Source organism: Nylanderia fulva, unplaced genomic scaffold, assembly GCF_048542155.1.
Source record: "Nylanderia fulva isolate GAGA-0341 unplaced genomic scaffold, ASM4854215v1 Scaffold220, whole genome shotgun sequence".
NCBI classification, from domain to species: domain Eukaryota; kingdom Metazoa; phylum Arthropoda; class Insecta; order Hymenoptera; family Formicidae; genus Nylanderia; species Nylanderia fulva.
The window spans coordinates 83287-96960 of NW_028190286.1; the positions used below are offsets into that span (position 1 = coordinate 83287).

At 36.6% G+C, this 13674-nt stretch overlaps 2 long non-coding RNA genes across 2 annotated transcripts; both read right to left on the reverse strand.

The window, feature by feature from the left end:
- Position 1: 1 nt before the first annotated feature.
- Positions 2–521, reverse strand: LOC146723194 (uncharacterized). The gene is made up of 3 exons (XR_014924704.1): positions 411–521; positions 170–333; positions 2–43 (listed from the first exon to the last, which is right to left on the reverse strand). It is a non-coding gene; the product is annotated as an uncharacterized LOC146723194 (long non-coding RNA).
- A 7-nt stretch (positions 522–528) lies between these two features.
- LOC146723195 (uncharacterized) lies at positions 529–1056 on the reverse strand. The gene is made up of 3 exons (XR_014924705.1): positions 961–1056; positions 677–876; positions 529–582 (listed from the first exon to the last, which is right to left on the reverse strand). It is a non-coding gene; the product is annotated as an uncharacterized LOC146723195 (long non-coding RNA).
- Positions 1057–13674: the final 12618 nt, after the last annotated feature.

Consider the following 13674-nt stretch of genomic DNA (forward strand, 5'->3'; position numbering starts at 1 on the left):
ACTCTAGAAGTTTCTCGTCGTCGAGATCGTTCCAAAAGCCGGTCTAGAGAGAATAGAAGATTTAGATCGTTATCGCGTAAGAAAGACAAATCAAATAAAGATATTAAAGATACATCAATTTGTTTTTACCATAAGAAGTTTGGTGATAAGGCTAAACGATGTACTTTACCTTGTTCTATGTCCAAAACATTCTTGGCTTCACAGGAAAACTAAAAACGCCGCTTAAGACTGAGGCTGCTTACGACGGTGTTTCTAACAATCGCCTCATTATTTTCGACAGACATTCAAATTTGAATTTTCTTGTCGATACGGGCGCTGATATATCGTTGTTACCTAAAAAGGTTTTATTGAAGCCGTGGCATACTAATTTAAAACTTTTTGCCGCAAATGGTACTCAAATTAATACTTACGGTTCTAAAACTTTAATTTTGAACCTCGGTTTAAGGAGAGAATTCAAATGGAAATTTTGTGTCGCGGATATTCAACGTCCTATTTTAGGCGCCGATTTCCTTTGTCATTTTAATCTCTTAATTGACATTAAAAACAAGAAATTGATTGATAATGTTACCGGTCTTACGAATACTGGAAAAATTCAAGAAGTTGCACATTTGTCAATTTTTACCACATCTCCTGATTCTGTGTACCACAAATTTTTAACCGAATTTCCAGGACTCACCCGTTTTTCTCCAATTTCCTCGGTAAAAACACATGGTGTTGAACATCATATCGTTACGGAAGGTTCTCCTAAATTTTCGACTCCCAGAAGACTTACTCCTGAGAAACTTAAATGTGCCAAGGAAGAATTCAAGTCTATGTTGGAGCAAGGAATTTGTAGGCCTTCAAGCAGCTCCTGGGCAGCCCCTCTACATATGGTACCTAAAAAGGAACAAAATTCTTGGAGACTGTGTGGTGATTATCGTGCACTCAATTCAGTGACTATCCCGGATCGTTATCCCTTACCTCATATTCAAGATTTTTCTTCTTCACTTTTTGGTAAGAATATCTTTTCTAAAATCGACTTAGTTAAAGCGTACTATCAAGTACCCGTCGCTAAAGAAGATATTCACAAAACAGCTGTCACTACTCCATTTGGGCTTCCTGAATTTGTCGTAATGCCTTTCGGTTTACGAAACGCAGCCCAAACTTTTCAACGGCTCATGAACTCTTTACTTAATGATTTGAGTTTTGCCTTTTGTTATCTTGATGACATTCTTATTGCTTCTAAAGATGAGAAAGAACATTTTGCTCACTTACGCATTATTTTTGATCGTCTTCAACAAGCTGGAATGACAATCAATGTCGCTAAATGTCTTTTCGGTCAAAGCGAGATTTCTTTTCTTGGTTACTTAGTTTCTAACCAAGGAGTTAAACCTACATCCGAAAAAGTGAAATCAATTATTGATTATCCTAAACCTAAGACACTTCATGAATTACGCAGATTCTTAGGAATTATCAATTATTATCGTCGCTGTCTCAAGGATGCTGCAAATCATCAAGCTCTGTTAACAGAATATTTAAAGGACAGTCGCAAGAGGGATAGAAGAATTATTTCTTGGACTAAAGAAGCGGAATTTGCTTTCGAGTCATGTAAAGAAGAACTTTTACAAGTTACTACCCTTTCTCATCCTGCTCCTCATGCTCCTCTTATTTTAACTTGTGATGCTTCTGACTTTGCTGTTGGTGCATCACTTGAACAGTCTATTGATGACGATATCAAACCAATAGCATTTTTCTCAAAGAAACTAGACAAAGCTCAAAGAAATTATAGCACTTATGATAGAGAACTTCTTAGCATTTATTTGGCTATTAAACATTTCAGGCATTTTGTTGAAGGAAGACAACTGTTTATCAGAACTGATCATAAACCTTTGATTTTTGCTTTCCGTCAGAAATTGGATAAAGCGTCACCAAGACAGATCAGACAATTGGACTTTATTGCTCAATTCTCTACAAATATTACCTATATTTCTGGAAAAATGAATTCAGTTGCTGATGCTCTGTCAAGAATTGAATCTATTTCAATGCCTATTATAGTTTCTTTAGAAGAACTTGCTAATTATCAGAAAGAAGATGAAGAACTTCAAGTTTTACTTTCTTCAAATTCTTCACTTCTGTTGAAGAAACTTATTCTTTCAGGATCAACCATACCTATTTATTGTGATTGCTCTTCGGAATTAATTCGTCCATATGTTCCTAAACTCTTACGCAAGAGAATTTTTGATGTTGTTCATGGACTCGCTCACCCCAGCGGCAGATTGACATGTAAACAATTACTACTGAAATTCATTTGGCCTTCTTTGAAGAAAGATGTGAAGGAATGGACTCGAACTTGTCTTCCATGTCAACGTGCGAAGATTTCAAGACACACCAAGAATTCTCCAATTAAGATTGCAATTCCTGATCAACGCTTTCAGCATGTGCATTTAGACATTGTTGGACCACTTCCTATTTGTCAAAATTACCGTTATTGTCTTACTATGATTGATCGTTTTTCCAGATGGCCTGAAGCTGTTCCTATTTCTGAGATTTCTGCTGAAACTATTTCTACAACATTTTATTCACATTGGGTAGCACGTTTTGGTTCTCCTATCAGCATTACAACAGATCAAGGTCCTCAGTTTGAAGCAGCTTTATTCAAAGCTTTAACAAACCTAATTGGATGTCAAAGGATTAGAACTTCTGCTTATCATCCTGCTTCAAATGGAATTCTGGAAAGATGGCATAGAACTTTGAAAGCAGCGATTATGTGCCACGAAACAACCAACTGGGTAGAATCTTTACCTTCAGTTCTTTTGGGATTACGTTCGTGTTTCAAAGAAGATTTAAAAGCTTCACCTGCAGAACTTCTTTATGGATCCACTCTTCGTATTCCTGGAGAATTTTTCATTGAAGAAGATTTTCCTGCAGATCCTGAAATCTTTCTTGAAAAACACAGGATTCATATGAGGAATATCAGATCATCTCCTACAAGTCATCATTGCAAAAGATCACCTTTTGTTCACAAGAATCTTTTTGATTGTACTCATGTTTGGATTCGAGAAGATACTGTTAGGAAGTCACTACAACCTCCTTATTCTGGCCCTTTTCCTATTGAGAAACGTATCTCTGATCATTTATTTGCAGTTAATGTTTCAGGAAGAGTTGTCAATATTTCGACAGAACGTCTCAAGCCAGCCTTCATTCCTAGAACTTCAGATTCTACTGAACTTTCTACCAGATCTTCAGCTCCTGTTCCTGCTATTTCAACTCCTGTTCCTGCTATTTCAACTCCTGTTCCTGCTACTTCAGCTCCTATTCCTACTACTTCAGCTCCTGTTTCTGCTACTTCAAATCCTTCTTCTTCTTCTACTGTTGGAAAAGCTTTACGCACCTACCCACCAAAGAAGAAGAAAGTCCATTTCGCAACGAATATCGTCACTTGGGGGGGAGTACTGTAGCATTCATCATCCACACCTTTCATTTACACTCTACACTTTTATTACACCTTACACTTTTCACTGCACTTTTACACTTTTTTACATCTTTATACATTTGTAATAACTTCAATTCATTAATATACATAATGTTTTTAAGAAAAATATATATTTCCATAACAACACATTCATTCATTTATTTGTTACATATTAATTCTTTTTGTTCTTTCGCTTTATACTTTCAATGAATAAACATTACTTTTTCAAAGATCTGGTGAATTTATTTATAAGTCGCTACAAGTCCTCTGTCGCTTTGTCTCCCGTAATTGGTGCTCGTCGAGAGTCGAGGGCTGCGAGTAGGGCGAGTGATTGGGCCTCTGAGTCGGCTGGTTCGCCATGGAGTCCACCTCCGTCGGCGAACCTTAAAGGTGCATCTTTCATCGCGTCTAGAGTGTTCTCCAATACGAGCGCAAATAGGGTTCCTAAGGAGACTAGGGACTTTTGACCGCCGCTAAAAAGCCCTCGTCCAAAGGCAATTAGAATAGTGGAGAACAGACAGGTTGTTCCCCCCAGAGTGGTGAATAGTAGACCCACCTCGTTGAAAACGACATCAGTGGCGAGAGGAGGAGAGGATTTCCCACCCCTCCCTTTATCATCTGCCTCGCGCCGGGGCTCTAGAAGCTCTCGTGACGCTGTGGCTGATAACCGATGGTACGAGGGAGACGTCAGACCCTCGTTTACTAAACCCAGGATCGGCAGACGCAAGGTGGCTGTGGTCACCGTTACTGGAAAGGCCGGATCTGATATGTCTTATTCTGACATCCTTCGCACGGCTAGGTAAAATATCTCCTTGGAGGTCCTAGGCATACGTGAAACCAGAATTCGTCTAGCCTTTAACGGGGGCTATAAGATAGAGGTGCCCGGTGAGGGAGGAGTTGAACTCGCAGCTAAACTCAAAGATCAGCTGGAAGTGATTCTCCGAGATGTCGCAAAGGTGGACAATCCTGTGGCTCGAGGAGAGTTAAAAATCACAGGACTTACTCCCTCCACGACTGTGGAGGAGATCAGAGAACAGTTGGTGCGTGTCAGTGATTTTTCCCCTACTGCATTTAGTATTGCTGATATTAAGAAAATGCGCGACGGAATGGGCATTACATGGGTGCATTGCCCTCTTAATGCAGCAATAACGATTGCTGAAGCTGGTCGCCTCTCCATTGGCTGGACGTTGGCAAAGGTAGAATTCCTTAAAAAGCGACCAGTGCAATGTTTTAAGTGCTGGCATTTTGGGCACGTCAGAACCAACTGTGCGGCCCCTGAGGACAGGTTTGGTTCCTGTTTTAGATGTGGAGACAGGGATCATAAGGCGAAAGATTGTTCCTCTGCTCCGCACTGTGTTATATGTGCAGATATAGGGAAAAATAGCAACCATCGTATTGGCTCGTATGCTTGTCTGGTCAACAATGGTTATGACACTATAAAACGTGCCGATCAAAAACAGTCTGTGCGCCCTTCTAACTATGGCAATTAAAGTACTGCAGTGCAATCTAAATAGGTCGTGGCCGGCCTTTGATTTGCTGCGCCAACAATCGCTTATTAACCTAGTTACAATCTCCGAACCTCCTTATGGAGCTAATATACCTACGGACTGCTACTATAGCAGAGACGGTTTGGCTGCCGTTATGATACTGGGCAACAATATTAAAAGCGAGTTATATAAAAGCTTGGACAACATAATTGCCATCAAATATTCAGATTTTTACGTCGTATCCTGCTATATTTCGCCAAATAGCTCAATGGCAGATTTTGATGCTTTTATTGACGACCTTGACGGAGTAATTAAGCAAGTACGCTCCAGGATTGTAATATGTGGCGATTTTAACGCTAAATCTCACCTGTGGGGATTCAAAACAACCGATAAGAGAGGCCGGCTAATTGACCTTCTGGCATCATCTAATGGCTTATCCTTAGTAAATATAGGTGATTCGCCTACCTGTGTTCGTCTGCAGGGTTCATCAATCGTTGACCTCACCTGGGCCTCGCACGATATGTTCAGGAATATTTGTGATTGGAAGGTTAGAGGTGACATGGAATCAATCACTATCTGATTATGTCTACATCACCTTCACATATTTAGATCGAAACAACACTCAGCCACCACTTAAATTTCCTTCTAACAGATGGAACTTTAGAAAAATAGACAGATCACTTTTATCGAATGCCTGGAATGGTATTGTGACTTTAACTCGTCGGATGTTTTGGATGGTGATACGGTTAATCCCATCGTCGACTGGATTAGCCAAACCATGGCTGATGCGTGTTCTGTGTCTACACCTCGTTCGAGCAGGAGCAAGAGAAGGCGCTGTTATTGGTGGACAGAGGATATTAATAATTTAAGAAGAACAACTATTGGCGACAGGCGTGCCCTTACTCGAGCCAGGAAAAAGAAAAACGCTGACCGTATTTTAACCGCCAGCCAAAAATATAGGGAATCTAGGAAGATCTTGCGACTGGCCATTAGCAAGTCCAAAAACTCTGCGTGGGAAGAGTTGATTGGCTCAATTAATATGGATCCATGGGGGGAATTCCCTATAAACTAGTTCTAAATCGATTACGCAAATCTGGTAATAATTTGGCAACTTCCATCTCGAGCACAGATTTGTCGAATCTTCTTGCGATGCTTTTTCCATCAAACAAGTTTAATTTCAATCCACCTATTCGGAACAATCGTTTGGAGCGAGGATTAGGACGTTACTCTACTGCTCTACTACTACTCCCGCGAAAACTGCAACACAGCTAACCTTAAAAAACGGTTGGCCCGCGATGTATCTGTCCTAATAAGTGATTTCCACGATTAAAGTAATTATAAAAATAAAGTTGGAATCTATCAATTACGTAAAAACGGAAAAAAATTAAAAATTTTTTGTTTTTTTTAACATACTCAATAGGTTCTAACTTTTTTATATGTAGTTCAATCGTGAAAAAGCATTATCATGATTCTATAAAAACCAATAAAAAGAAAAGGGGAACGCAACAAAAATAATCGTATTATCATAAAACAGAAGAGCGTTAGGATTGCCTTAAGGGAAAGAATAACATATTATATGATAAATACCGTAATAATTTCGAACGTACCATGTTTCATATGTGATTACTGTAATTAGCTTTGTGAGAAGCGTCAAGAATTTCTTTCCAAGTTTATTTTGAATCTTGGTTGTATGAGAGTTCATATAAAGTAAAAGTCATAGCCGTAGAATAAGAAGAGGTTCAAAACCGCCGGTAAAAAAATAGCTGATTGCGCTTTTACTAGATCGTCACCGTCAAATAAAATTATTCACAAGTCACTCATTAACTTTTGCTCTTCTCTCTCGTATCTCTCTACACGTCAACTTTGTTTTAGTCAGCTAAAACTCTTGTCTCATACAACACATATGAATAATTACATATATTACATACATTAGATTTCAGCGGGACACGTAGACATCGGCTTATGAAGGACTGTGAAGAAATAAAAGACGAAACCGCATTAAGGGGAAATTTAAAATAAGGTCAAGAAAATGTCGAGAAAGAATTGGATGCATTAAACAAAAAAAAAAAAAGGAACTTAGAAGACTTGGAGAAATGATGCAAGGAGGAGTGTGTGAACCAGCAGTGAGGAACTCAGAAAAAACGTTATACTGAGGCAATTAAGGAGAAGAAAAAGAAAATATTATAATGTCAAACCAAGTGCAAACAGGCGAGTGAAGCAACCCCCCCCCCAAAAAAACTGATTAAAGAAAAGGTTAGGCTATCAAGAATATGGCTATGGAAAAAATAACGAAGGAAAAGTAAGAGAGACAGTGATTCTCGGCTGTGGAGACTGGAGAAGAAATGGAACAAATTAAAGGCGACCAGGACAAGCCCAGTTGGGCGAGATTTTAAAAGTTACTGAGTCACGCGGATGAAAACCTAAGCATTAAGATAAAAATTGTCAATATTGGCGAGGAAGAAATAAAATGAATGATGATGATTTAATAGGTACGATAAAAGCAGAACAAATGGATGTGGAAAAGAAGAAATCATATGGGATAATGAGAAATAGTTAAAGAGAAAATAATGATTTAAAAAATCAATCCGAAAGAGAAAGAAAAAGATGTGTATCGTAATAATTGAAACAGATGAAGAGAGTCATGAAGTAATGTTGAGCAAAAGGAAACTTAAATGTAGGATGGAGAAAGTGTCCTGCATTCAATCACATTAAATTAAAGATGTTTAAAGCTATGGGGTTATATATAGAAAAAAAATTGTACGTGTAATGAAAAACATTCAACGTGTAATGTCACAGACGTGCAGGAGATCATAATGTGAGGGAATGTACAGCGACAAAAAAAAAAGATGTATAAATTGTGTGTTTAAGATTAATTAAAACATACAATTTGAAAATAAATGATGAACATGACGCACTTGATCGGAAGTCCGACTTTCAGAGAGCGATACAGGAGGAGAAGGAGAAAGAAGAGGGGCCGGCTAGGAGGAAGCTAAATAGCAAACTACAGAAGGAAACGGAATTAATACTATATACAAATGCGCAAAGTTTGATGGCGATTATCTGGCGAGATACAGCATCAGATTCGAAGAAAATGACCCTGCGTTCGTAGCAGTATCAGGAAACTAGAGTGACTGTGGAAATTGAGACTTTGAAATGAACGTACAGGTTTATAGTATGATTAGATGTGAGGCTGAAAACAGAATATGGAGGGGTTATTTTATATATAAGGGAGATATTAAAATATGAGATAGTATTATTAATAAAAAATGTTAGAAGCGAATTGTTGGTGTGATGCGATGAAAGTAAAGATAAATTCAATATAAAAAAATGTATCTCCGATCGAATTATTGTGTTACAATAAAAATAAAATCTCGACGGCAATCGAGCCTGGGGATGCATGCACAAAATAATAAAATTAAAATGGCGATCTCAATCAAACTCATTTATTAAATTCTAAACGTTTCGACCCACTTCGGGTCTTCTTTCAGTAGCTGCAACAAAATACAAAGAAACAAAAAATAGAAGATAATCGGTACAATCAGAAAATTAAAACTCGTATTACATACAATCCGCAAATAAATTAAAATCATGTCCTCCTCCCTATTCAAACCGTCCGGCCGTCGAGAAGTGTCTCCCTAACGGTGGACCATCGCAGGAAGGGAGCAGAGCAGTGACTCCTTACCCAACACTAATAAACATAGATAAATTAAACGTAGAACAACCAACAAGAAATTAAAAATTAAACCCGGGAAGAACACTCACCCGACAGCAAAAACAGAGAGAAGACGATCTACACGCGTTGAAACATCACTCTAACGGACTGTGTGTGGTATTCTCCTCGACACAGTCGATACATATATACGCAAAAAACAAATATAAAAATAAAATATGAAATAAAAATAAAAAAATAAAAATAAAAACAACTAAACTAATACGGCACTCAGGTCAAAGGTCTAAACAAAAAAACCGGCTATGATAACATCCCAAAGCTAGATTTTGTAAATTTTTCATTAACGATCAAATTCTCGTTTTAATGTATCAGTGTTCGCTATGTAAATTAAAACATTCATCTGACGTTTATGTGGATCATTTTCGGATTCAAACGTTTACTAAAAAAGGCTCCTCGTCTAAGACTTTTACATCCTCCCAATTAAATCATGGTTTCAATAATCTATGTTCCGATTGACTGATAATTTGTGACGCGTTTTCTTTTTATGTTGTTGCGATGTTCTTTCATCCTAGTTTTCAAACCAATCTACCCTTCTGCCCTTACGTACGGACGATCACAATCCATACAATCAATTTTATAAAATAAATTGTTGGAGTTCCATTGGTAATATCCTTGGACTTTGATGAATTTACGGAGGACTGTTAATTGCTTGTATATGATGGAATGAAATCCAAATCACGTGTATGTCCTCGATTCTCTTCGATACAGTATTAAATATACGGAATATTAAAGTAACGAACTTTTTTTCTGACGTTATAGAATCTTGTCATTGAAATATTTGCTCTTTGTATGCACTTATTATTATAGCGGAAAGAAAAACTTTTTTTAACCGCGCTGCAAGTTTGAAATATCAAATTGAGAGGAAATTATTAGACAAAAGAACTCCAAATCATAACTCAAAGTTAACTTTATGGAATTTTGGATGAGATAGCCAAAAAATCTATCTAGGAGGCTGATAATGGTGCCGTTTTTATGACAGAGAGGATGCTGCGATTCAAAAGTAAATATCTACTGAATACGTCGCGTCTTATGAAAAAAATACAAACTCAATGCTTCCCATTATTATAAATGGTGCAAATCTAAAAATGCAATCGGTTGTCAAACCCCTTCTTCCATAGTGAAATGACAACCTAGGAGGGAAAGAATGAAAGTCGTTTAAAACAAATTTAGCATGGAGGGTGGGGCCGCCAACGCGATATCGTCAACATATCTAAAATAACTGGAAATGATAATGGAATCGCAGCAATCGCCTACTCTCCAACTTCTTGCAACGTGATATCCGCAAATGATCGGTGTGAGAGGGGGGAACCCATAGGCGTGCCAAAGTCTGTTGATAACATAATTATTAAACTAAAATAAGTCGAGTTAATATTAAACGAAATTGCAATAGAAATTCATTCTCCGTGGAAAATACCTTTTTTTCAATATACCCCCAATCTGTTAATTAAACTATCAATAGCCATTATCCAATGGTACGTGGTGAACAATGTGCAACATCTAGTGAAACTAGCTTCACATCACTATCCACACATAAACCCATTTTATTGTTCACTAATTGGAAACTATCCAGAAAATAGCCGAATCAGGTTTCGGAAGTGCCTTATATATATCTTATGTAAAAATTTTGCCAAGTAATAAAGAGGTTGTATTCTAGATGACACGATGACACGTAAAGGGCACCAATCGGTTTATGCACCTTCGGAGACCATACGCTCTCGGTACAAACCCCGTCCGTGCAGTTCCAGGGATTTATATGTTGTTGGAAGAAATGTAATTCTTCATTTCCATCTCATTAAAATCCGTGTTGTAATTGATAATTAGGTTCCTGTCGCAATCTTTTTAACAACAGTTAAGTATACCGGTCAGCCAGCAAATCACACATTTGTCCAGTACATTATTCCCTGTTCATCGCAACCGATCAGCCATACATACCCCTTATCCGCCTTCATAAATTAAAATATCGGGAGTGTCTTGGAGGAATTTACCCGTCAATTTGTAAGCCTTACAAAATATTTTTTGTGGAGCTTTTCTGACATGGAAATATGGAATTTATTTATTATGGAAAAGGCTCTATTTCAGACTGCAGATCGTTTTTCCACAGGGAGTTTAAAAAATTGTTCCATATTTTTCAACAACTCTATGGTGGTGTTATTTTGTCAAATACTGGCAGACAAAAATTCTCTCATACCGCAACAAATCGCCGAATGTTCACGGTATCGATACGGGATGATAAATTTAAAAACCATTATTCTTTTTGTAAGCAACATAGGATAAAGAAACAAAAGGAAGTCGGGTTAAAGGAAACGCTTGAGAGGGGACGGAGGACGGCCCTGACTCACATGCCTTGAAGAAAATCTTCGTACACGTTGTTAAAATATGGATGGGACGAATATTCCTATATTTGAATTATTTTGTTTATCTAAGAGCCATCTAAATTTATATCCAGTCGAACCCGCTCCTATTATAAAAATAATGTAATGATCCGCTTTGCTCACCGCGAAAAACCTCCACAATAAACACACTGGGGAGATCTATCATGATGTAACGAACGAGTTCATAAATATCTAATCTGACTTTGTGCCTCTGTCATGAGCATCATAAATTTCATTTCTTACAATGTCTTTAATAGTAACGTCTTATAATAAAATTTGTGTTTCATACAGACTTATAATGATATAAATTATTAGCATAACGAGAAAAAAACATAAGATGAGACGGTGTAACATCCTGATTTAAACAATCTTTTAAAAATTTAATTGCAAGTTTAATCTAATCAGACTCTTGTTTAATTTAATCCAATCCTTCAAATGTTTGACCGTGCTCCCAATTAAAAACTGTGTCCAACAAATTGGAAGAAATTTCTCAACGGACGCATTATTACAGCCAGCGTAAATTCAATATAAAAAAAATTGTTAATCTCGGCTCGAATTATTGTGTTACAATAAAAATAAAATCTCGACGGCAATCGGAGCCTGTGCGGATGACATGCACAAAATTAATAAATTAAAATGAGATCTCAAATCAAACTCATTTATTAATTCTAAACGTTTCGACCCACTTCGGGTCTTCTTCAGTAGCTGCCAAAATACACAGAACAAAAATAGAAGATAATCGGTACAATCAGAAAATACTAAACTCGTATACATACAATCCGCAAATAAATTAAATATCATTCTCCTCCCTATTCAAACCGTCCGGGCCGTCGAGTGTCTCCCTAACGGTGACCATCGTCAGGAAGGAAGCAGAGCAGTGACTCCCTTACCAACACTAATCAACATAGTATAAATTAAACGTAGAACAATCCACAAGAATTAAAAATTAAAAAACCGGGAAGAACACTCACCGACGACACTGATAAATTAAACGAGAATTTTGATCTGTTAATAGAAAAATTTACCAAAATCTAGCTTTGTGATTATACATAGCCGGGTTTTTTTTGTTAGACCTTGACATGAGTGCCGATTAGTTTAGTTGTTTTTATTTTATTTTTATTTTATTTTCATATTTTATTTTTATATTTGTTTTTTGCGTATATATGTATCGACTGTGTCGAGGTAGAATACCACACAGTCGTTAGAGTGATGTGTCACGTGTAGCATCGTCTTCTCTCTGTTTTTGCTGTCGGGGTGAGTGTTCTTCCCGGTTTTTAATTTTTAATTCTTGTGGATTGTTCTACGTTTAATTTATACTATGTTGATTAGTGTTGGTAAGGGAGTCACTGCTCTGCTTCCTTCCTGACGATGGTCACCGTTAGGGAGACACTCCGACGGCCGGACGGTTTGAATAGGGAGGAGAATGATATTTAATTTATTTGCGGATTGTATGTATACGAGTTTATAATTTTCTGATTGTACCGATTATCTTCTATTTTTGTTTCTTTGTATTTTGCAGCTACTGAAGAAGACCCGAAGTGGGTCGAAACGTTTAGAATTTAATAAATGAGTTTGATTTGAGATCTCATTTTAATTTATTAATTTTGTGCATGTCATCCGCACAGGCTCCGATTGCCGTCGAGATTTTATTTTTATTGTAAAAGATAAATTGTATAAGGGAGTGATAATAGTAATATATCATTCACCGAGTTCATCGCATGGTGATTTCGTGAGATTTCTGGAGGATATAATAGAAGAATTAATACGAGGAGAATGTATAGTAATAGGAGATTTTAACATAGATATTATGTTGGATTCATCTTATACAAGGAAGTTGCAAACGACAATGTTGAACTTGGGCATGAAACAATATGTAAATAAACCGAGAATGACGAAAGATAGTAGAACAAGTTATAGATTTAATTTATGGTAATAATAAAATAGAAGTGCAAGTATGTCATAAACCTAAAATAACGGACCATGCGTGGTTAAAAGTTGATCTTAGTGCAAATAAAATTAGTAATAAATACAGAGAATTTAGTGCTAGGAATTTTAAAGAGTTTAATGTAGATGAATTTATTAATTTATAGTGGAAAATAAATTAGAAAAAAGCAAGGATATGTGTGAATGTCAGTGCAAGAGCAAAAAAACGTGACATAGTAAAATCTATAGGTAGAGATAAGTTAGAAAGTCCAGGTAAAAGAATTATTTTTGTTATTGAAAGCGAGGGAATAATGGAAAATTTTGAGATGGTTAGAATAAAGCAGTTAAAAAAAATTGTTATGGAACTACTAAAAAAGAAAAGTACGGAAGAGGGAATAACTATTGATATATTTAAAGCAGTATTGTATGTAATAAAGGAGGAATTTATTAATATAATAAATAACTCTTTAAGACAAGGTTGCTGTCCAAAAGGTTGAAAAACGTCTACGATAATCGATAACCGATAAACGATAATCGATTCCAAAAATAGAAAAAACCAGAAAAGCAAGTAAATTTAGGCCTATTAATATGTTACCAGTATTTGAGAAAGTGTTAGAATTAGTAGTTAAAAAGCAAATTGAGACGATGTGTGTATATTTATTTTTAAGATTTTAAAGAATATGTTACCAGGTCAATTAAGAAATAAATTAA